Raw genomic sequence first — 26084 nt, 5'->3', positions numbered from 1 at the left:
GAAGGCTTTCCTCATGAGATTGATGATGCTAGTAATGCCCGTGCTTTTTGATATGAGTTAAAATACCAAACAATGAATCATGGAACACTACATCAAAAACTAATGACTAACGTAACATAATAATAATAAAAAAAACTGTATAAGCTGAAAATTTTCACATAACTAGTACATGACCCTACAAACAAGAGCAAAGATCTATTCAAAGTGCAAGACAGACCAACAAATTTCAATGTGACAAAAGTTTATTGTGACAAAAAGTTTATTGTTTTGGTTTTCAGATTCTACATTGGAACCAACCTTTGAGAAACTACCAGTTGTCAAATTTAGGTGTGGTCCTAGAGAAGAATATCCACAATTATCTGAAAAGACTAAAATACTCCTTCCCTTCTGCATATGGTGTGAGGCTGGGTTTGTTTTGTATTTGAACCAAAACAACCTACCACAAGATGATGAATGCATATATAGAAACCCAGCAGTCCTCTTTAAAGCCAGCCATTAAAGAGATTTGCAAAAATTTAAAACAATGCCAATATTTCCATCATTGTTTTTATATTCGAAAAATATTTTTATTAAAATATGTTATTTATGCTTACCAGTAATGGATATATTAGCATTTGAAGCTACTTAATAAATAAGCATTTCAAATGTTATATTATGTAATATGTTTCAATTTGGAATATGATTAATATTGATAGATATCACTCACATAAACAAATCTCCTTGGGGACCCCAAAAACTTTTTAAGAATATAAAGTGGCCGGGCGCCTGGGTGGCTCAGTTGGTTAAGCGACTGCCTTCGGCTCAGGTCATGATCCTGGAGTCCCGGGATCGAGTCCCGCATCGGGCTCCCTGCTCAGCAAGGAGCCTGCTTCTCCCTCTGACCCTCCCCCCTCTCATGTGCTCTCTCTCTCTCATTCTCTCTGTCTCAAATAAATAAATAAAATCTTAAAAAAAAAAAAAAAAAAAGAATATAAAGTGGCCTTGAGAAGAGAAACCTTGGGAATCATCTTGTGCAGCTTTCCAATCTCTCTCTTTTTTTTCCAACCTGTACAGAGGGAGTAGTGCCTGTGCCTTTTCTAAGATAGAGTAAAACTCATTTTGTAGGTACAGGCAGGCTGGATATTGCTGTGAAAGCATAAGCCTTAGATTTCCCAGAGTAGCCTTTTTTTCACCAACCTTAACGACTCATTAGGGGTAAGTTATAAGGGATGCTCTGGCTCTAACTCCTCTGACGGCATGGAGGAAGGAAAGAGATAGGAAGAAATTGAAAGGAGAAGATCACTCTCTAGATATACCAAATTACTAGTTATTTCCAGAATATATGATCCCATTCTTCTGTATATATGTTCAGGCTGTGCTCTGCTTGGAATCTTCCCAGCCTACATTTCCACTTGAAGAATTTTGGTTTTTCCAGACAAAGTTAAGTCCTCCCTGGCCACTTTGCTCCCTCCCCTTCTTTATGCTACTTTAACGACATGTACGTTCTTATTTAATCACCGTGATCCCAGGATATTATCGTTGGAATCATGTGTTTATCAGGTGCAGAGTTCTCAAGCACCAGGACCAATGTGCAAAAAGATTAGCTGTGCTTATCTGTAACTGGATTTAATTTTATCACAACATATGTTTTACCCAATGGCCTAGGACTTAATAAGCATAAAGTCAAGCAATTTCAATCAATTCACAGTTTTCTTGTTAGTCTAAATTTTCAACTTCTCCTGTATGTCCTCTGATTTGCAGCAAAGCCTTTGGGTCAGATGTGGTAGGGAGCTGGTGGGGAGGTGATGTGACCCTTAGGGACTTTCATCTGGCTTCTGCTGTAGCACCCAGTCATCTGTGCCATGATTTACATAGCAAGAGCAAATTTGGTATAATGTCAGAAATTTTAGGGGGATTAGCTATAAAGCAAATAAAATATGTGAAAGTGGAAAATAATATGGTATACATGTCTGAAAAAGTGTGCATAAGAGTTGAATTTTAATGAGCAAGAGAGTAGCTAGAAATTTGGGTGCATATACTTAAAATTAAAGAAAACCTTTATTTTGAGAGCACAGCAGTACCATGGAGAGAAACCAAATGTGGTTCTAGGGGTAATTGTTTCAGACCCTGGATCTTAGTAATTGTAACCCTGTAAGTATCCAGTATATGAACTTGCTGCAATCCAGAGAAAATGATTCATTCCGTAGCCTCTGGATAATAAAAGGGATAGAATTGACTTTGAAGTGGTGAATCTTGTTATAAATTGAATTCTTCTGATCAAGTGGCTTTTGGTCATTTAGAATTCACTTTGAACGTATCCTCCTGCAAGTCCTCATAAAATGCTGGAACCTGGGTGATCACTGTAACCTCGGGACAAATTGTGTGCAGAATAAAATCGCAGATGTCTCCATGTTCTTCATTGTTTCACAACCACAGACATACTTGCGGAGACAGGCCGCCAGTGCCAGGCTAGTCCGTTTCTCCATTCAGCTCTTCAATCAGCTTGGCTTGGCGCGTTGGAAAACATCAGTTTTCTAGGGGGCCATTGCAGAACCCCTCTGTTCTGAAGATGCATCCCTAGCTGATGTTCATTCAACGTGTTCCTGAAGCAAATGTGACGGGAGATACAAGTGAAATGAAAAGACAGAAAAGACTCGACTATTTAGGAAAATCCTTACTGTTAAAAAGGACCCTTAGAATCCGATTTGTTTTTCCATCAGCCCACCAAACCAACCATACTTGCAAAATTCATATTTACCTTCCAAACTAGTGTCAACAATAACAAATGCCAAGTGTATAGAATTCCTGTATAATTGGTACATTATGCTTAATCTATAGTTTATCTATATTGGTTTTATCAGTTAACTTTTGCTATAAAACAAGCCATCCTAAAACTAAATGGCTTAAAACCACATTTTATAATATTATTATTGCTTAAGATTTGGTGGGTTGACTGGAAGGTGGCTGATCTCAATGGGCACAGTGGGGTACCTCTGCTCAGGTGTCTTTGATCATCCTCCTCAGATGCACAGAGTAGGCCAAGTGGGTGCATCTCATGGTGATGGCAGCTGTGTGAGAGGGCACATGGAAGTACACAAGGCTTCTTAGAGTCTCAGTGTGGAACTGAGACATTGTCACTGCCCACTCTTTCTAGTGACCAAAGCATGACACAGGACAGAGCCCCAAATCAAAGGGTAGGGAAATATATTCCACTTGTAGAGAAGGAACTCCAAGTTACACATCAAAGGGCATAGATAGAGTAAAGGGTGAGAAATTAAAATAGTGTCAGTAATGACATCTAGAATATTCTTATGTGCCCAACTTGTACATGATCATCAAAAAAGTACATCAATAATAAACAGGTCTTCCAACTAAGGAAATATGTCCTAATGCTTTGGAAAAGCTTTTCTCAACTTGACTCCGAAAGCCACAGAGAAGTTGGCAAGTGTGCCAACAGAAACAGGATGGAAGTCTTTGATACAGATGCAGAGAATTTGGAGGAAAGAGAAACAAAAACCAAAAATAAAGCAAAACCCAGCAGCCGATGATACGGTGACCATTCCAGGGGAAGACCTCGTACTTACTTCATGACATGGCCAGGTCTCCAACCATCGGATGAGGGCATCTGCAAGACAGAGCAGCTGGGGAAGGGAACTCACCTTCCCGTGACATCAGCTGTGTCAAAACGTGTCCTGGTCTTTCCAGCAGGTGGAGGTGGCTTCACACACGAAAATGAAGAGGCACGTGCATGCGGAGAGCTCAGGCAGACAGCTTTAGGAGAGTTGGCTGTTTTTATTTATTGAGTACCTGCAATATGCCAGATGACTTATATGGAATATCAGAAGCCCCTCCCAAACATTTTGAGGTAGATATTTTTATTCCATCTTAGAAACGCTGCAGCAGAAGCCCCCTGTAGTAAAGTAACCTAGAACCAGGAACCTCTTAGGCTGTAAAGCAAATACAAATTCACATGAGATTAATTCCAAAGTTCATGGCTGAATTCAGTGTCGGATTCCTAGATCTAGAACAAGAGTGACCATTGCTGTAGTCTTAATGTTTGTGTCCCCCTCAAAGTCATATGTTGAAATCCTACCTCTCAATGTGATGGTATTAGGAGGTGGGGCCTTTGGGAGGTGATTAGGTCGTAAGAGTGGAACACTCATGAATGGGATTGGTGACCTTATAAAAGCCACTGCAGAGAGCCTCCTGCCTCTTTCACCAGGTGAGGACACAGTGGGAAGTCTGACCCAGAAGGTCTTCACCCAACCACGCTGGCACCCTGATCTCAGGCTTCCAGCCTCCAGAATTGTGAGAAATAAATTTCTGTTGTTTCTAAGCCACCCCATCTATGGTATTTTGTTACAGCAGCCCACAGGGACTAAGACAGCTATCATAAGAGTTATCATCACCAAAACCTGGGCTTATAGCATCAATCAAATAAAACAGATCTGGAGATCAGGTTACAAACCTGAGATTTAGTTTCAGCAACACACCCCAGATACTAAAGTTGATTTGCTACATTCAAGTCTGATCAGGAGGTGCTGGGACTGGATACTCAGGCTGGAGGTCCCCTACCCCTTCCCTTTATGTGCATGCAGAGGGTGGCTGGGCATCAGAGTCTAGGGGGAGAATAGGCCTAAGGAAGGCCATCCTGCCCTTCTGATGTGGACAGGAGGATGGCGGGGCAAAGGCCTGGGAAGGTTGTTTTCCCAAAAGGCAGTCACAGTGGACTAGAAACAGAAAGTCAGTTGATCTTCAGGACTTCAGCGAATAATTCTTCTCTTTGGCTACTCTGCACGTGTATGCACCTCTTAGCCCCACGCCACCTGAAGAAAGAGTACATATTGGGTGTGAGGAAGTAACGAAATGCCATTTCAGCCAGTCTTTGCTTCTTTTCTTTCCTATTAAATCTGGTTCTTGAACTCAAGTCTTGACTCCTCTCCAAGAAGTGTTTCTGTATTGATGGTGTGTGGATCACTTCTCTACTGTGAATTCAATTAATATAATTTATTGGACACAAATGGTGACAGGCACTCCAGTAAGTGCTTTAAATTCTTCTAATTCTCATCACAAATTTGAAGTAGGTGGTAATATATCAACTCCAGGATGAGGACATCAAGGCTTAGACATGCTGCCCAAAAATCACATAGCTAATTGGTGGCCGAACCAAGATTTCAGAGATCTGTCTGATTAGAAATACATGTTCTTTATGTGCCAAGATCTTCCTTTCTCTTTATGGAAAAAGTCAACAGCTCAGAGTTCTACTGATGTTTAAACCTCTTGAAACCATTATGATCATCACCATGGAATTTATGACACTTTCTTTTTTCTACAGAAGATATTTTGTATTTTGCAGCACCTGTGAGAGAAAGTTTTGTGTCTGCTACGTCAACCTCTCTCATCCTTATAATGATTTAAGCCATTAATGTCTGTTATTAAATTAGCAGTAATTATTTACCAAATCATTACCTAGGGGCTTTCATACAGGATCAGTTAGTAAAGATGTTCAAGAATCCTTTACTGCTATAAAAAAATAACCCCCCAAACAAAACTGTTTGTGTAATGTGGATATGGATATGGAATTACAAGGAGAATTGTATTTAGTGCAAGTCATGCAAATGATATTGACCTAACTTTCTGAAAACCATTCCTAAGTACTAGAAATAGTAGTGGAAACAAAAAAACTAATGAATCTTCTCCCTGTTCTTCATGTTGCTGACTAGAAGATCCAGAAATGGGTTGCTAATTCTGTTATAAAATGTTATTTTGATTTTAAAAGAAAGAGCAATGAACAAAGATTAATAACATTGAATCCTGAGTGCTAGATATGCCATTAACTTGTGTAGAATTTTGGAATGTAATTTTCTCATTCTACAGTTCCCTAATCTATAAATATAGAACAGACTACATGGATTCCAAGGTCTTTTCAGTCTAAAATTTACATAAATGGAAGTTTTATAACTATACATATACCTACCATGTTTTTATAGCCAAAATTATTTCCAACCACTGAATTGTTAATTTCCTTTTATTTTAAATAATATCATAAAGAAAAATACAGTTAGCTCAAATAAGATGGAATACATTATCACAATAATATGGTGGTTCCAAGGAAACAGATGTTTTACTCTGAAAATCTAAGAGGTAGAACTTTTAGGTTCTTCTTGTTAGCATTTTATTTGCAAATACAGATGATTTTACCAAGTACCTGGGTGGGAAATTGTGGTTGACTCCCTTAGGGAGGGTATATGCATACTCTAGGTGTGAAAACAAGAGGGAAGATGGTTCTTTGCGGAGGAAAAGAGGTGGACTGGAGCCACTGCTATTCATTCTTCTGAATCTATTTTTAAAAACTGTGTTGGAATAGGACAACATCAGAGTAACAAAATAGAAGTGCTGGGTCCCTGGCATCATGAGCTGTCATTTCTTTTTTTGCCTGACCTCTTTTAGGGGAGGGAGAAGGGCTCTATGGAGTTTATATCATGGCTTACTTGTTTATCTTCCTTTATTTTATATTCAGCTGAATACAATCCCTGCAGATGAATCTTCTATTTCTAATTTCATATGTGTTTTTATTATAGCTGTTGAATTTATTAAATACACAGGCAGCATCTAGTAAAATAATCATAACACTATTTTCCCGTTTAGTCTGTAAGAGCTATGAATTATACCAATAGGTTTATGTTATATTAAATCTTACCTGTATTCTTGGGATGAATCCTGCTAACATTTTGTTGTATTATGTCTTAAACATATTATTGCTGGATTTTGTTAACTGATAGTTTATTAGAGATTTGTATATCTGGTTCATAATTGAAATAGGCATATATTTTTTTCATTGTATCCATGGTTTTGGATTCAAGTTTATCTAGTTTTTACTCTTTTACTATTTTTTTGAACTTTTTCTATAAAACAAGTATTAAATTTTGGTTCCAGGTTTGGTAGCAATCTCTTACAAGTCTGGGACTTTTAAGAAGTAGATATATTTCTTAACCATTTCTATTTCTTTAATACTTCTTTTTTTATTCAAGTGTCTGATTTCCCGCTGCACTGATATTCAATGATACTGAAATAAAATTTATGTAAATAAAAGGTATCCATTTCTGTATAAAATATGATGATCTTTAATTTTTAAGTAAGCTCTATGTCCAATGGGGGGGCTTGATCTCGTAATTCCAAGATCAAGAGTCACATGCTCTACTGACTGAGCCAGCCATGAGCTTCTCAATTTGATGATCTTTGATAAAATATATGCTCATGTAAACACCATCACAAACAACATATAGATAATTGCTATTGTTCTTCTCACCCTTTACCCTAGGAAGCACTAATCTACTTCCTGTCTATTGACTTAGATCTTTAATTCTTCTCAACAGTTTTCTGTAGTTCTATAGCTTACATATTAAAAAAAAAAATCCCTAATGTTTCATGTTTTCAAAGCCATTGTAAATGTATTTTTAAGTTATATTTTCCAACTGTTACTACCTAGTAGCTTACATCCTGTGACCTTGCTAAAACCACTTATTTGTTTTAGTAGGTTTTGGATATATTCTTTAGGGATTTTTTTTATATTTACAATCATATATTTCGTTGAAATATTGGAAAATATATGCTTGCATTTTATTTATTTTTCTTATTGTATTGTATTTGCTAGAACTTCCAGTACTGTGTTGAATAAACATAGTAACAGCAGGTATCCTTGCCCTGTTGCTGATTTTTGGAAGAGAGTATTCAGTCTTCCAACATTAAATATGTTGCCAATTGTAAGTTCTTCATTGTTGCCTTTTCTCAATTTGAGGATTTTTTTCTTCTATTCCTTGTTCCTTGAGAGATTTATATAAAAGAATGTTGGAGATTGCCAAACACTTTTTTTTACATGTATGGTTCTAGCTATTTTTTTCCTTCTCTATTCTGCTAAGATTGTGCATTACATTGAATGATTGATTGAATCTTGTATTACAGGGACAAACTCTACTAGGTCATAGTACATTATTGATTTTTTAATTGCTGGATATATATTAGATTTTTTAGGTGTAGCTATTAGGGTAAAGCTATTTTTCATTAAAAACATCTGAAAGATACAGTAGCTTTAAGAATTGATGAGCTTACTTTTCTCTCACATAGTAGTAAAGTGAATATTTTCAGCTGGCAGGCATCTTCATGTGTTCCCAGGAGTCCTTCGAGACCCACATATGTTCCAGGCCTTCTGCCATCCACTGTGGGAGTGCTATCCCTGGCATGACTGAATCTGGGGTGTCCTGTTACCCAGGAGCCCCGCATCTGAGCTGTGACCAGCTGAAGAAGGTGAAAGTGAAGGACATACAGTAGACTTGTCTGCAATGTCAAGCCCTAAGTGTCATGGTGGCATAGTCCTTATCTGGTTCTATCTTCTTAGAGATTGAATCATGCCCTACAGAGGGGACAGGAACATGAAATATACAGCATGATCACAGGAGCGCAGGGAAAGTGAATTTTGGTGGGCAAGGAGTTGTACCTAAAAGGCTGTTCTTTGCTCTTGTTTTCTAATTTTATTGTCCTATGTCCTAGCACATTGTCTGTGTGATGCTGGTTTTTGAGTTTATAAAGGCTCTGGTGGTTTGAAATTTGAAATCTCATCATTTAGATAATTTTATCTCTCCTTATTATATTTGTTTTTTTAATTTATTTTATTTAAATTCCATTAATTAACATATAGTGTATTGTTAGTGTCAGAGGTAGAGATCAGTGATTCATCAGTTGCACGTAAGACCCAGTGCTCATTCCATCAAGTGCCCTCCTTAATGCCCATCACCCAGTTACCCCCCCACCCCTGTTCCCTCCAGCAACCCTCAGTTTGTTTCCTATGGTTAAGAATCCCTTATGGTTTGTCTCTATCTCTCATTTCATCTTATTTTATTTTTCCCTCCTTCCTTTATGATCTTCTGTTTTGTTCCTTAAATTCCACATATGACTGAAATCATAGGATATTTGTCTTTCTCTGATTGACTTATTTTGCTTAGCATAATATATATTTGTCTTTTTGATTAATTTATGAGAAGCATATATTAAATTTTTCAAATAAAATACGGATGTATTTATTTCTCTGTGAATTTCTGTTGTCACTTTATAGAGTTTAAGTCTGTATTGTTAAAGGCATGTAAGTTCTTAACAGTTATACCTTTTTTTTTTTTACCCATATATAATACCTTTATTTGTCACTGGTATATTTTCTGTTTTGCTAAAAGAGAAGGATTAAATAAGATCCACAGTCTCACAGCACAATTCCTAAAAAGTCCAGGCTTTAACTGAAAATCACAGGTCATACCACCTACTTGAAAGATCTCAAACAAAAGGCAATCAATAGATGGGAGAAGAGAGGGAAATAATGTCAGGATTATCTGACAAGATTTCAAAGCAGCCATTGTTAAAATACTTAAATGGCCAATTACAAATATGCTGGAAACAACAACAAGAACAGCAAACCAAAAACAAACAGAAGCTTAGAAATAGAAAGTCACAACAGAAAAAAAAAAAAAGGTGAAGATATAAAGAACTGAATGGAAATTTGGAAAGTTTTCGGCTTTCAATACAGTGACTGAAACATTTTTAAATGAAACTCTAATTTTGTTATATGGATCCTGAGGAAATGTAAAAGACTTTCTAATAGTTTAAGAGCATCAATCTCTCTTCTGTAATTTGCAAAAGTTTTCCTCTCTCGTTATGCATTTAAGTGCCTGTTAAGGTGGCTGCAAATTCTGGTTTCCGAAGGTGGATCATCAGCACAGACTGCTAGAGCTCCAGTCTCTAAAATTAATGTCTGAGAAATTTACCAGAGAGAGGCTCTTCCCGGAGCACTTATGGAGACAGCACAGCCACCTCAAGAGCTCAGTGACAAGCACAGGGAATAGACTGGGGAGACATTCTAAATTCACTGTTCTTCTCCCTGCATTACATGGGGAGGTGAACTGCTATCCTTCTGCCTGAAAAGACAAATTAGCAGCAATAGCTCATGATGGCATTCCACCTTCCTTCTTCCTTTCTCCCTCCCTCCCTTCCTCCCCAACTCCTTTCTTTAAATTTTTTCTTCTTTTCTTCCTTTCTTTCTAACATTATCTCTGGGTTGAAATTGTAATCTTATTAACTCATTCCGAATTTGCTCTTCAACTTTAATCAGTTTGAGTAGACGGAATTCGGCAACCCTTCTCCAAATTGCAAACCACTTCTCTCAAGTAATCTCCTGCATGCCTGATAAAAAGCTTTGTTATTTTCCTAGTTTTCCCATCTGTGTCAGCTATCACTCCCCAAATATTGCATTGTCTTCTCCTCCAGAATTCCTCTCACTGAATGAACTGCATGTTTGTCCAATAATATCCCTGTACGGCTGAAGAATCAGATAGCTAATCTTCTGTCCATTTATATTTACTCAAAATTACCATAATTATTGCTTTCAGTATTCAAATGACAATCTGTTGGCTGCTTGATCTATTTCTGGCCGCATTCGTTCTAGGCTCTGTAACTATGAAGGTTAGCAAGATAGACGTGAGCTTTGTTCCAGGTGACTTACAGCTTCATTGGGAAGCCTGATAATCAGCAGTTCAAGTGTATTATATTGAGGAGTCCCAGAAAACTTGCTTTCAAGGGACAAGGAAGATTAAAGTGAGGTTTTGCACATACTCTCACTTCTTGGCATTTTATATTCTTTTCTTTTCCCCCTATTTATCCCTGAACAGTGTCTTCTGCTTCATTTTTCCTTCATACCCTTCTTTCCCACTTCCAACCCAAGGTGAATTTTTTTGGACTCAGAATCTGGAAATGGAAGGACCCGTATAAATCAGTTATTCAGATTTCCTCACTGTAGACCAGGAGAAGGACCAGAAGAACAGGGAGACTTGCTGCACTAAAGTGCAGCTAAGCAGGGCAGGCCAACTGTCTCCTGCTTTCTCCCAGGCTCCCCACCCTGCTGCGGTTCCTGCCCTCCAGGAGCAGAGCACTGGTGTGGTATGATCTGGAACACTTGTTTGCTTGACACTTACCATTCCTGCCCCTTAAAGTTGGTTTTCCATCACTTGCATATCGCTCAGTTGTACCAGAAGCTTCCTGAACCCAGGGATACCCTTTTTGCCCTTTCCCACCATGTGCCAATCTACAGGAGAGCTTCTTCCTCCCTTGTGGGGCTTCTCAGGCTTCCAAGGAGATTGAGATTTGCTTCCAGGCTTTGTACTTAGTACTGTGGCAAGTTGTTTACCTTTGACAGTTTCCTCATCTGTGAAGGAGAGAATAAAAGAGCTTATTTTAATTTTTTTTTCAAATTTTTGTTAATAAGATCATGTAGGCAAAGTTCACGGTTTATGTTCTGGAGGTGATCGTGGATCGAGGGAATCCTATGACTGTCCTTTGGCCACTCCCATGCCCTCCAGATTCCTGTGTCACCTTGTGATTAAAACCTGACGTTCTTCTGTCCAGTCCTCCGGGTGGCAATTCACGATGGCTTTCAGACCACGTACACCACATTTTCTTGAACTTTCCTTAATTCCCAAAGTTTATTCTGTTTCATCTGTGTCTGCTTCCCAGACTAAACTGTAAGCAATTCAAGGTCAGAGGGTGTAAATTATTTATCTCGGTATTACCTCAGTGTCTACCTAAAGTTTTCCCCACAGTAAGTGCTAAATAAATGCTTCCATAATAAGGACATGTTCTTCATTGGGTTAGTCATGCATGAAACATCTACTGAACACTAACGTCGGCCCACTTTTCTTACTATTGCTTGACACTGGATTCTTAACGTAAAAAGATCCTGAAGAACTGTTTTTAATAAACCGATGGTGGAATGAGTAATAAAGCCAAATCATGTAGATTTGACTTGGTAGCTAAATATCAAGCTTAGTTCTTGGTCTGAGAGGTGGCAGTGGTTCAGGTGTCTGAGGGTATCTGACTTTGACTCTCTACCTCCACCTCCGCAGAACTGCCAATGACCCAAGATTGGAGGATGTACGGCTCGTGTCTCTGGAATGAGAAATGTGATGCTCGTTAAAGAAGAAGGCCCCTCTCACAGCTGGTTCAAGCCACTGCAAAGACCAGGGAGTAAGTGAGTGACCACACATGCAAAGGCATATAATCTTCTTACCAGAGCAGAGAGCTCCATTGTCTGTACAAGTCTATTCAGGACTTCTTATGAACATTAACTTGGTTTCCCTCTATAAATACCAAATCTTCCCGGCTGGAGAGAAAAGCTATAAATCACCAAAACAAACCAGGGAAGTAGAAGAAAAAGAGAAAGAACCCTTCTTTTAGTGTCTTTTTTTTTTTTATTTAAATTTTTTTATTCTTATGTTAATCCCCATCTTCTTTTAGTGTCTTAAAACACCTTCTTGTGTTTCATCTCCATGGCCTGTTTCTGTTTTGAGTTCATCCTTGGTTATGGACCCACCAAGTATTGGTTTTATAGATTTTGCTAAGGCCCTGTGTCAGCCTTTGCAGTTTGGGCCCAGACATCAGCATGATTTAAGTAGAGAATTAGTCTGGCAAGCATATCATCAACTTAGACTGGAGAAGAAATATGCAGGGGGGCAGACTTATCAAAAGCAAATCGCTTCTAACTTCCTAAAGAAGTCTGTATGGAAAAGACTTCTTTGTACATCTGTACAGATTTCTTTTCTCTGTTTATCTTACTTCCATTTTTTTGTTACATGACTTTCTCACAGCTTTTTATGATGGACATATGTGTATATTTAAAATGTGCTAACGCATACTTAAACACCCCAATGTGTTACATTGTGATATGCATTCAGAGCTTCATTAAAATAGCGGCAACAAAAGGCTAACTACTAAAAAAGTCCGAATTCAGAATTAGCTAGGTCCCGTGGAGTGAGAGTTCTCTTCTGGAATTAAGCAAGAAATATACCAGGGAAATACTCAGGCTTGCAGGGTCTTCTGTCAGCTGAGTGCCTTTCCCTTTGTGCCACTGGTCTACAGGTGCCGAAGATGACCGGTCTACAGGTGCTGAAGATGAAGGACACATCTTCAGGCACACAATTGAAAACAGTGCCCATGACGAGGCTTTGTCTCAGGAAGACTTTCGGAATTATGCCTGGGTCACGTTCTCCCCCTTGTGTGTACACTATGGGCTCCCTCAGAAAGCAGTGAACGGACACATTGTCAGGATGACCTTGGTCTCCTTTTATCTTTGAATCCTTGTCATTCAGCTAAGACTTCATTCCCAGTTGCTGAGATGAGGTCTAAGCAGCATCAGGGGAGAGAATGGCAAGCCTGAGAGGAAGACCCTTTGTCTGCTTTTGTTAGGATGAGGCAGGGAAGGAATCACCTTCCTCACTGCAGAGTGCAATGATCATGGTGACTTACATCAGAGTCTTGTTATGAAGAATAACTGGGAAAGGATTGTAAATTCAATGAGAAATGTTTATTAATTAAATGATAACAAATGTTGCTTAGAGACTGGCAATTTTTTCTTGGTTGGCAGGACAATGGGGTCACTTTTTTCTTCTTCTCTTGGTTCTGCAAGATTCATTGCCAGCGAGGGATATGTGACTCTTCCTTTTGTCAATTTATTTTTCTAGCCCCATGAAATGCGGCTCTCAATGGCAGGGGCCAAAGACACAGTCGAACTTATCATGTATGAAAGGAGGCCGTTCGATGCCAAGGACAAGCACGCAGAGCTCCATGGAGACCCAGAGGCTGCCGGAGGGTAGAGGACCTGCCTCCATGATGCCTAGTGAAAGAGCCCGTGGCAGGGAGCCATCCGCCCAGAGCAGTTCACAGGCAAAGCACCAAACTTCTCGTATTTGGGGGCTGGGAAATGGGAAGTCACAACATGTAGGGTTTCACTGTAATGGAGTAGAGCTGGCCTCATGTGTCAGATGCTAAGGTGCTGGTATAATGGATGGGATGGACGCATTTACAGAGAAAACGCAGACCAGGTGGACACCTGGGGTTTAGAGAGTGCTTCACAGCCAGGACCCAGGCTCCCCAGGGGTGAGGGAGTCAATGTCCAGCATGGAGTATTTTAGGGGAGACACCCAGCCATCTAAAGTACTTCTGGGGTCTACCACTTTGCTCTCTTGACTTATCTTTCCTGTCTTCTTGGTTTCCCATCTCTCTGTCTGATCTGCTCCCGACCAGCTCCTCTTTGGGGGGCCTCCGAGGAGCTGGGCACTTTGCTAGCTCCTGGGTGTGCCCCAGCCAGCATTGCAGGGTGGCCCGTTCTCTCTTGGTCCTGTCAACTGCTTGCTTCCTCCATGTCACTCTGTTCTACTGTTTCTACTTTTCTGATTCTTCTCATTTCTCCTAAGCCTGATCGGTTTTTATCTTGGCTCCTGACCACTGACTCTCAGTTTCCTAAAATTGGCTCTTACTTTCTCTTCACGCCTGTTTGATGCAGAGATGGAGAATACCAACCTCTAGGGGCTCACCCAAGAACAGTCCTGGCCATCAGAGACCAGAATGGAAGAAGGTACAGCCAGTTTGTGGGCCACCATCAGTGCCTGAGGCTGGGGGCAGTTTACCTTCCAGAATACCCACCCCCTTAATTTTTCAAGGAAGTCCTTTTGGGTACCAGACAATTTCTGCCTGGTTCCTTAATAGGACTGGTTCTAAGTTTTCAGGAACTATGCTTTGCATTTTTCACCTAGTTTTCTGAAACATTTAACAATTTTCATGGATCTGGATATTGGTATGGAACCCAGAAAGCCTAGCAGATATGGCTTCACAGGAATAGAGATAATGATTCATTTGAAGCAGGAAGGAGGGGGTGGGAAGGTGGGGCAGGGTGAGGAAATTATGGAAAGAAAAAAAATGCATCATAACTATGAAATAAAACTGTATTTTTAATCATTCCTTGAAAAGGCAGCAAGACACAATGGAGCAAGCACAGGCTGAAGTATTACACCTGTGTCCAAATGTGACTCATCAATTCCGCAGCTCACTGAGCTAAACCTCTTTACCTTAAGTTTCGGATACTAATACACGCCCCATGATACAGTGGTATAAAGTCACGTGGATAAGGCACCTGATCCATTGCCAATGCTCAGGAAGGATGCAAACTTTTCTTCCTCCTTCACGGTCTTATTAGATTACATTTTTCAGAATGTTTGTATGCGAGTAATCTTCGTTGTTTTTTTTTTTTTCATGGCCTCCTCTGTTTATTTGAACTGAACTTTGGGTTTAAACTTTTTTTTTTTTTGGCCTATCCTTCCTCCCCCAAACAAACACATCATTAAGGAAAAATGCTCAGTGGTTTTAGTGTGATTATTAATAAAAATAAAATATTCTCATGGGGATTAAGAGGAATTAGCATGGGTCTATGCTGATCCACACTTGATTACCCATTACGCTTCCATGCCAAAGATAAAGAGGATCTGGGGAAATCCTTCCTCTCCCTTGGAAAGTTTATTAAAATGATAAATGAGGTTTTGGTGGCAGTTAATCAACTATAAAGTATTCTCTCGTGGACGAACTCCACCCCTGCTCATTAGGGGCATTCTGACGAGGAGGAGAGCTGGTGGGAACACCAGCAAGTCGAGGCTGGGTAGTCAAGGTTACCAGGACTCCAGGATTCCTGGACACAGAATATGCCAAAACTACCACTGAATATATCATAAATATTCGTCGTTCTGAAACTTCCCTCCGCATGGATCATTTTCTTGGGATTCATCTCAAGAGAAATAGTCAATATATTAATTTTCCTAATGGAACTCGGCACTGACAAGGAATAATGAGGAGGCTTCATTATGGCCTCATTTTCCATCTGTCCCAGCCACCGTCGACTATATTCACATTGTATTCATAGGATCAGCTAAAGCTAGGAAACAATGCTTCTTTCTGGACTGAGTGTCATCTTCCCAAAAAGCAGGAAGACTTTGTTCAGAATTCAGTATCATAAACACAATCTCAAGGTTTGTGTATGTATTTTAGAGAATTCCTGCCCCCTAGTCTTGGTATATTAATATATTACAGAAAAAATGTAGAAAGAAGATGCCATATCCATTTTTCTATATTTTACTAACATACAGCCAGGGTTAGCTGTCTGGTCACTTTATAGGTAGTGGCCTGAGAATATTTTGGTATGCTTACTTTCATGCTTCCAACATAGGCCCCCTCAAAGGAAGTTAAGGATTTGTGTTAGCCTTTGTCGAGCTTTTATATCATTAAATAGCATCTCCCAGCACATTTTACAATGGAAAATAAATAAATAAAACATACCTCCCAGATCATTGGGAGGATTAAAACAAGGCACAGTATGTGAAAAACTAGCACGGTGTCTGGTGTGGCGTAGGTGATGGAGGCTTGTATTTTACTCATACAGTAATAACCACAGGGGCTTGCTCACTTTCTGGTTTACATGGCTAAGCAAAAGTAGCTGTTGAGGGGGTGTGTGGATGTCTCAAATGAAGGGGCATTTTTATCCATTGCTCAGAGCAGCTGTAGGACCTGCTGGTGGCTCCCGGACTTAGAAAATGTGATATATTGTTTCCAGTGTTCAAGATCTTACCAATTGACCCAAATCTATTTTTTATCTGCAGACCACAAGGTATATTTAAATAGTGATGTTATTATATGCATCATTTTTCTTGTTTGAAACCTCCTACACCCACCCCCCATTCCCAAATTCCTGCCGTACCTCCTTCTGTGTAGCTTTCCTGACCACGTCTGGAAATCAACTCCCTGTACTGTAAACTTGTTTAAATGTTTGTGTGTGTGTGTGTGTATGTGTGGTGTGTGCATATGTGTGTAGCTTTTAAAGTGTACTTATCCTAATACGCCTAGTAGTGTAATTTACCTACATAATCTCCTGTAATGGATAGCAATCCTTTAAAATGGTACTATCTAAAGACTTCATTGATCATTAGGAAACCATGATCTGGGGAAAAAACAAAAATTTTGCAGACAAAAAAAAAAAAAGCAAACCTGGGTTTGAGTTGGGACAGTCTTTTTGGGAAGGCCATGAGCCTTATAAACCAGGATTCCTATTCCAGCTCTATCTGTGAAAATAAGCTATTATGTATTATCTTTTTGAGACTGAATTTCTCCATATATAATAATGTAATAATATATATCTTGCTGGATGATTGCAAAGATTATATAAGATAATGCATATAAAACACTTGGCAACTGGCAGACACAATGAAAAGTAGCTGTGATTATTCCACTTACTGAGGCATGGGGATAGGAATCCGTTCTTGTCAAATGTGTACTCGGTACCTGACATTGACAGGTTAGCTCTTGCAATTGTCATTGGGATCTCATTTTACAGATGAGAAACCTGCATTCCACAAAGGGTAAGAAATGCACCCAAAGCCAGTCCATGCTGTAGTGTGCCTAAGACAGGGTGTGAACCTGGGTCTGGACCCCACCCCCATCTCTGTGCCATGTAGCTTCTCCGGGAGATTTTGTCAAGTCAGGGGCAGAAGACATGAAGGTTCTTGGAAACACCAAAAAAAACATATCCTAAATCAAGCACAAGATCAGAATTTTGAACTGTGATGAAGTAGCCCAAACAGAGATATAAAATTATGATCATTTTATTGCTTGTATTTCATAAATTGATCCTTCAATCCACTCAGAATATCTGTCATGAAACTGTTTGTATAACAAATAATTTAAGAAACAGAGTTAATTGTTATAGGTTGAATTGTGTGCCCCCTGCCAAGGTCATAGGTTGGAGTCCCAACCCCCAGTATCTCAGATTGTGACTCTGTTTGGAGACAGGGTCTCTACAGAGGAAATCAAGTTCAAATGAGGATATGAGGGTGGGCTCTGACCCAATCTGACTGGTGTCCTTATGAAAAAGAGAAATTTGGACACAGAGGTGCACAGAGGAGGCTGATGTGAAGACACCGGGACAGGTCAGCCATCAGCAAGCCAGGGAGAGAGACACCAGCCTCCAGAACCGGGAGACCATGCATTCCTGTTGTTTAAACCACTCCCTCTATGTTACTTTGTTACTGAAACCCAAACAAGTGTGCACCAGAGGGAATGTAACATCATTTAAAGCTGCATGAGTGATTTCTGCTTTGAGTTTGTGCCATGCAACTTTGTGACTATCTGTAACTGAAATTAACCTCAGAAGTCTAAATTTGAGGCCATTGAGAACGTGATGCTTAGTGTGTGTACGTCTGACACAATCCAAACGCTGAACGCTGAGAGCAGGTGCATTGACTTCATGCAGAGGATAGCCCAAAGTCACTGGGGTCGTGGGTCTGCACGTACTCATCCTGCACTAAGGGATCACAGCTTGCAGGCTGGCCTCTGGAAGGTAGTTGTTCCTTCTTACCTAAACCAAACTCTTTGATAGATCAGATCACATTGTAAGTAGAGTCATGAAATCTAAGTTTTTAGTTCAGATCAGCTACATGACTTTGGGTGATGAGGTGGCCTAAAATGTTTGCTCCCCACAAAAAAAAAATTCATATGTTGAAATCCTAATCTCCAAAGTAAGAGTGTTAGGAGGTAGGGCCTTTGGAAGGCGATCAGGTCCTGAGGGAAGGGCCCATGATGGGATTAGCACTCTTGTAAAGGGCACTGCACACCTCACCCCTTCAGCAACATGAGTTACAGTGAGAAAGTGGTGTCAGCGTGAGTGGGTTCCCGCCAGACACCAAATATGCCGATGTCATGTGCTTTGATTTCCAGCCTCCAGAACCTTGAGAAATAAATGTCTGCTGCTTATTAACCACCCAGTCTGTGCTATTTTGTGATAGCAGCCAGAAGGGACTAAGACAGGTGAGTTGAACTCCACACTTTGCTTCTGCATCCCTGGGAGGGCCCATCGCTCGCTGCTCCCACACTTGCCCCTCTAGGGTTTGAGATGAAACTGGCCTGCCATGGGAATACACTGCACTCTTTGGAATGTTCCAAGTTCATTCATGGACTTCAGACTTTTGGAACTTTGTGAAGCAAGTGTTTTGTGTTTCTGGATCTCTATTGTGGAAACTCTTTTCAAAAGAAGCAAAGTCAGTGGAAACCCAAAATGTACAAGTTCTAACCTGAGCAGAAGGCTTGGCAAGCAATGTCCTGTAAGAACAAAGCAGCCAGCATCCTCCCTCTAGAGACAAAACACATTATTTCTGTGACATGCTTAGTCTCCATCTGCTCAGAGAAAAGGAGTGAATCTCCCATATGCCTTACCATTGGTCTGTGCCTGCCTGGGAGCATGGCTCTCCCCACAATGCAGAATCAAATGCTAAGTAACTTTAGGCTGCTCTAATGGAAATAGCATATGGGTACTCAATGAGTGAAAACAAATGAATACCTTGATTATTTTGCTCTATTTCTGTGTTAATCAAAGCAACTGCCACCAATCAGTGATCAGTTTCTAACAATTTTGGTAAATCCGTTATTCATTTTTTCTGAAGAATTCTCAAGCAACACTCATTGTACTCATTGTTGAAATTACATATTCGCGAAAAAAAAATTTAAATATCCCCAATTCTGTTATATGGTCGTATTTTCCACATAAACATAAACATTTGTTTCTTCTAGCAGTACCCAGAGCCAGTGCAATATGTAATTTGCTAGGCTATTTGGCAACTAAGAATGATTAAGACCCTGCTGTTTGCAGTTAATATGGTGCATGACTTGAGTTTGAGGCCAGAAAAGGAAGAAGGGCTGGTACTGAACTGTTGCTTTGTTTGTGACAGTGAAAGTTCTGTGGCACATTAGGCCTCATTGGATATGATATTGCTTCAGAAAGGACAAAAGGAAAAAGAGGGAAACAATTATTGCATGTAATATTTGTGTACTCTATTCTTAATTTTTAATACTTGATTGCAAAGTTGCCATTATAAGGGAAAACATTAGAATCATTGCCTGGGGGTGCCCACCTGGGCCACAAGGGACACACCATGTCATGACCACGGACAATATCCCTCATCCTGCAGAGTGATGTTGCCAATGCTTGTTCAGCAGTGCAAAGAAGGAGAGGTGAGCTAGTGTTAGGACTGAGACAGACCCACTGAAGAAGATGAACTAGAAGGAAGTGGAAAATTATGGACAAAAATCAGAGAATTTAGGAAGCATTTAAAAAAAAAAAAAAAAATGTTTGGGGGCGCGGAGCAAGATGGCGGAGGAGTAGGAGACCTGGATTTCGTCTCCTCTCAGGAATTCAGCTGGATAGGGATCAAACCATTCTGAACACCTACAAACTCAACAGGAGATCAAAGAAAAGAAGAGCAACAACTCTCTGAACAGAAAAGCGTCCACTTTCTGGAAGGTAGGACGTGCGGAGAAGTGAATCCGAGGCGATATTCGGGAGGATAGACGGCGGGGGAGGGGCCTCCGTCGGCCGCTTCTGGCAAGTGATAGAGCCGCGGGGCACAAAATCGGAACTTTTAGAGTCTGCTCCGCTGAGGGACGTCACTCTGGTGGCGAAGTGGGGGGTGGAACCCTCGCGGGACAGTGTGGTCTCAGGACCCTCGGGGTCACAGAAAGACCGGGGGTGCCTGAGTGCGGCAGAGCTCCCAGGGATCGGAGCGGGGAAGCCGGCTGCAGAGACGGAGCCCAGGCGCGGGCTCTCAGCTCGGGGTTGTCATAGACCGTGATCCGCGGCACAGCCGGGCCACTGCTCCTCCAGCAGGGACCCAACAAGCGGCAGATCCGGGGAGACTCACCTTCTTCCCCCGGGAGGAGAGGTGCGGGAGCGCACCGCGGGGATCTGCTGGGTTTGGAGACTCCACCCGGGGTCGGATGCCAGATAGAAAGGCGCGGTCACAGGCCGGGTGAGCACGGAGTGCGGCCACAGACCGGGGAGACGGGAGTGACTGACGGCTTTTCTCTGGGGGCTCGCTGAGGAGCGGGACCCCGAGTTCTCGGCTCCGCCGGGGCGGAGACTGGGAGGCCGCCATTTTCACTCTCCGCCTCCAAAGCTGTACGGAAAGCTTGCAGGGAACAAAAGCTCCGGAGAGCAAACCCGAGCAGATTTCTTAGCCCGGACCGGCAAGGGCGGGGCAATTTTGCCTCCGGCAGAGACATTTGGGAACCACGGCAACAGGCCCCTCCCCCAGGAGATCAGCGAGAACAGCCAGCCAAGACCAGGTTTACCGATCAGTGAGAATGGCAGAACTCCAGCGCTAGGGGAACACTGCACATAGAATTCATGGCTTTTTTACCATGATTCTTTAGTCTTTCAAAGTTAATTATTTTTTTTAACTGTCTTTTTTTCTTTTTCCCTTTTTTCTTTTTTTTTTTTGAATTTTTCTTTTTCCCTTTTTCAACCAACATCTTATCAATCCCTTTTTTAAAAAAAAAAAACATTTTTATTTTTCATTTTTAAAGTCATATTCTATCCCTTCATAGTAGTTACCCGTATTTTTGGCATATATATATAAGTTGTTCTCTCTTTAAAATCTTGAGATAGTTTCTTCTAACAGATCAAAATATACTCTAAATCTCTAGTGTATGGTTTTTTTCTACTCCCCTACCTGATCACATTCTCTCCCTTTTTTCTTTCTTTTTTTTAATCCTCTTCTTTCTTTTTTCAAACAACTTATCAAATCCTTTTTTAAAATTTTTTATAATTTCCATCTTTACAGTCATATTCCATCCCTTCATCATATCAACCCTTATTTTTGTACATATATAAGTTTTTCTTTCTTTAAAATTTTGGGAGGGACTTTCTTTTAACAGACCAAAATACACCCAAAATCTAGTGTGTGGCACTGATCTATAATCCAGCCTGATCATATTTGATCACATTCTGTTTTTGTTTTGTTTTGTTTTGTTCTGCTTTTGTTTGTTTTTATCTTTATCTTTTTCTTTTTTCTTTTTTTCTTTCCTTTTCTTTTTTCTCTCTTTCCCTTTCTTTTCCCACTGCTTCAGGTCTTTTCTGATTTGTTTAGAGTATATTTTCTGGGGACGTTGTTACCCTGCTAGCATTTTGTTCTCTCATTAATCTATTCTCCTCTGCACAAAATGACAAGACGGAAAAAATCACCTCAACAAAAAGAACAAGAGGTAGTACCGACTGCCAGGGACCTACTCAATACGGACATTAGTACGATGTCAGATCTAGAGTTCAGAATCATCACTTTAAAGATACTAGCTGGGCTTGAAAAAAACATGGAAGTTATTAGAGAAACCCTTTCTGGAGAAGTAAAAGAACTAAAATCGAACCAAGTAGAAATCAAAAAGGCTATTAATGAGGTGCAATCAAATATGGGGGCGCTAACTGCTAGGATAAATGAGGCAGAAGAAAGAATCAGTGAGATAGAAGACCAAATGATGGAAAATAAAGAAGCTGAGAAAAAGAGAGATAAACAACTACTGGATCACGAGGGCAGAATTCGAGAGATAAACGATACCATAAGACGAAACAACATTAGAATAATTGGGATCCCAGAAGAAGAAGAAAGAGAGAGAGGTGCAGAAGGTATAATGGAGCAAATTATAGCAGAGAACTTCCCTAATTTGGGGAAGGAAACAGGCATCAAAATCCAGGAAGCACAGAGAACCCCTCTCAAAATCAATAAAAATAGGTCAACACCCCGACATCTAATAGTAAAACTTACGAGTCTCAGAGACAAAGAGAAAATCCTGAAAGCAGCTCGGGAGAAGAGATATGTAACCTACAATGGTAGAAACATTAGATTGGCAACAGACTTATCCACAGAGACCTGGCAGGCCAGAAAGGACTGGCAGGACATATTCAGAGCACTAAATGAGAAAAATATGCAGCCAAGAATACTATATCCAGCTAGGCTGTCATTTAAAATTGAAGGAGAGATAAAAAGCTTCCAGGACAAACAAAAACTAAAGGAATTTGCAAACACGAAACCAGCCCTACAACAAATCTTGAAAGGGGTCCTCTAAGCAAAGAGAGAGCCTAAAAGCAACATAGACCAGAAAGGAACACAAACAATATACAGTAACAGTCACTTTACAGGCAATACAATGGCACTGAATTCCTATCTTTCAATAGTTACCCTGAATGTAAATGGGCTAAATGCCCCAATCAAAAGACACAGGCTATCAGATTGGATTAAAAAACAAGACCCATCGATATGTTGTCTGCAAGAGACTCATTTTAGACCCAAAGACACCCCCAGATTGAAAGTGAGGGGGTGGAAAACCATTTACCATGCTAATGGACACCAAAAGAAAGCTGGGGTGGCAATCCTTATATCAGACAAATTAGATTTTAAACCAAAGACTGTAATAAGAGATGAGGAAGGACACTATATCATACTTAAAGGGTCTATCCAACAAGAAGATCTAACAATTGTAAATATCTATGCCCCTAACATGGGAGCAGACAATTATATAAGGCAATTAATAATAAAAGCAAAGAAACACATCGACAACAATACAATAATAGTGGGGGACTTTAACACCCCCCTCACTGAAATGGACAGATCGTCTAAGCAAAAGATCAACAAGGAAATAAAGACTTTAAATGACACACTGGACCAAATGGACTTCACAGACATATTCAGAACATTCCATCCAACAGCAATGGAATACACGTTCTTCTCTAGTGCCCATGGAACATTCTCCAGAATAGATCACATCCTAGGTCATAAATCAGGTCTCAACCGGTACCAGAAGATTGGGATCATCCCCTGCCTATTTTCAGACCACAATGCTTTGAAACTAGAACTCAATCACAAGAGGAAAGTCAGAAAGAACTCAAATACATGGAGGCTAAAGAGCACCCTACTGAAGAATGAATGGGTCAACCAGGAAATTAAAGAAGAATTAAAAAAATTCATGGAAACCAATGAAAATGAAAACACAATTATTCAAAATCTTTGGGATACAGCAAAGGCAGTCCTAAGAGGAAAGTATATAGCAATACAAGCCTTTCTCAAGAAACAAGAAAGGTCTCAAGTACACAACCTAACCCTACACCTAAAGGAGCTGGAGAAAGAACAGCAAATAAAGCCTAAACCCAGCAGGAGAAGAGAAATAATAAAGATCAGAGCAGAAATCAATGAAATAGAAACCAAAAGAACAGTAGAACAGATCAACGAAACTAGGAGCTGGTTCTTTGAAAGAATTAACAAGATTGATAAGCCCCTGGCCAGACTTATCAAAAAGAAAAGAGAAATGACCCAAATCAACAAAATCATGAATGAAAGAGGAGAAATCACAACCAACACCAAAGAAATACAAACAATTATAAGAACATATTATGAGCAACTCTATGCCAACAAATTAGATAACCTCGAAGTAATGGATGCATTCCTAGAGATGTATCAACTACCAAAACTGAACCAGGAAGAAATAGAACACCTGAACAGACCTATAACCACTAAGGAAATAGAAGCAGTCATCAAAAATCTCCCAAAACACAAAAGCCCAGGGCCAGATGGCTTCCCAGGGGAATTCTACCAAACATTTCAAGAAGAATTAATACCTATCCTTCTGAAACTGTTCCAAAAAATAGAAATGGAAGGAAAACTTCCAAACTCATTTTATGAGGCCAGCATTACCTTGATCCCAAAACCAAACAAAGACCCCATCAAAAAGGAGAATTACAGACCAATATCCCTGATGAACATGGATGCAAAAATTCTCACCAAAATACTAGCCAATAGGATCCAACAGTACATTAAAAGGATTATTCACCACGACCAAGTCGGATTTATCCCTGGGCTGCAAGGTTGGTTCAACATCCGCAAATCAATCAACGTGATACAATACATTAACAAAAGAAAAAACAAGAATCACATGATCCTCTCAATAGATGCAGAAAAAGCATTTGACAAAGTACAGCATCCTTTCTTGATCAAAACTCTTCAGAGTATAGGGATAGAGGGTACATACCTCAATATCATAAAAGCCATCTATGAAAAACCTACAGCGAATATCATTCTCAATGGGGAAAAACTGAGAGCTTTCCCCCTAAGGTCAGGAACACGGCAGGGATGTCCACTATCACCACTGCTATTCAACATAGTATTGGAAGTCCTAGCCACAGCAATCAGACAACAAAAAGAAATCAAAGGCATCCAAATTGGCAAAGAAGAAGTCAAACTCTCACTCTTTGCAGATGATATGATACTTTATGTGGAAAATCCCAAAGACTCCACCCCAAAACTGCTAGAACTCATACAGGAATTCAGTAAAGTGGCAGGATATAAAATCAATGCACAGAAGTCAGTGGCATTCCTATACACCAACAACAAATCAGAAGAAAGAGAAATTAAGGAGTCGATCCCATTTACAGTTGCACCCAAAACCATAAGATACCTAGGAATAAATCTAACCAAAGAGGCAAAGGATCTGTACTCAGAAAACTATAAAATACTCATGAAAGAAATTGAGGAAGACACAAAGAAATGGAAAAATGTTCCATGCTCATGGATTGGAAGAACAAATATTGTGAAGATGTCAATCCTACCTAGAGCAATCTACACATTCAATGCAATCCCCATCAAAATACCATCCACTTTCTTCAAAGAAATGGAACAAATAATCCTAAAATTTGTATGGAACCAGAAAAGACCCCGCATAGCCAGAGGAATGTTGAAAAAGAAAAGCAAAGCTGGCGGCATCACAATTCCAGACTTCCAGCTCTACTACAAAGCTGTCATCATCAAGACAGTATGGTACTGGCACAAAAACAGACACATAGATCAATGGAACAGAATAGAGAGCCCAGAAATGGACCCTCAACTCTATGGTCAACTAATCTTTGACAAAGCAGGAAAGAATGTCCAATGGAAAAAAGACAGTCTCTTCAACAAATGGTGTTGGGAAAATTGGACAGCCACATGCAGAAGAATGAAACTGGACCATTTCCTTACACCACACACAAAAATAGACTCCAAATGGTTGAAAGACCTCAATGTGAGACAGGAGTCCATCAAAATCCTAAAGGAGAACACAGGCAGCAACCTCTTTGACCTCAGCCGCAGCAACTTCTTCCTAGAAACATCGCCAAAGGCAAGGGAAGCAAGGGCAAAAATGAACTATTGGGACTTCATCAAGATAAAAAGCTTTTGCAAAGCAAAGGAAACAGTCAACAAAACCAAAAGACAACTGACAGAATGGGAGAAGATATTTGCAAATGACATATCAGATAAAGGGCTAGTATCCAAAATCTATAAAGAACTCATCAAACTCAACACCAAAAGAACAAAGAATCCAATCAAGAAATGGGCAGAAGACATGAA

The sequence above is a fragment of the Phoca vitulina genome, unplaced genomic scaffold (assembly GCF_004348235.1).
Source record: "Phoca vitulina isolate PV1807 unplaced genomic scaffold, GSC_HSeal_1.0 scaffold42, whole genome shotgun sequence".
Lineage (NCBI taxonomy): Eukaryota > Metazoa > Chordata > Mammalia > Carnivora > Phocidae > Phoca > Phoca vitulina.
The sequence above is the reverse complement of the archived record's forward strand: the minus strand, read 5'-3'. Positions refer to the sequence as shown.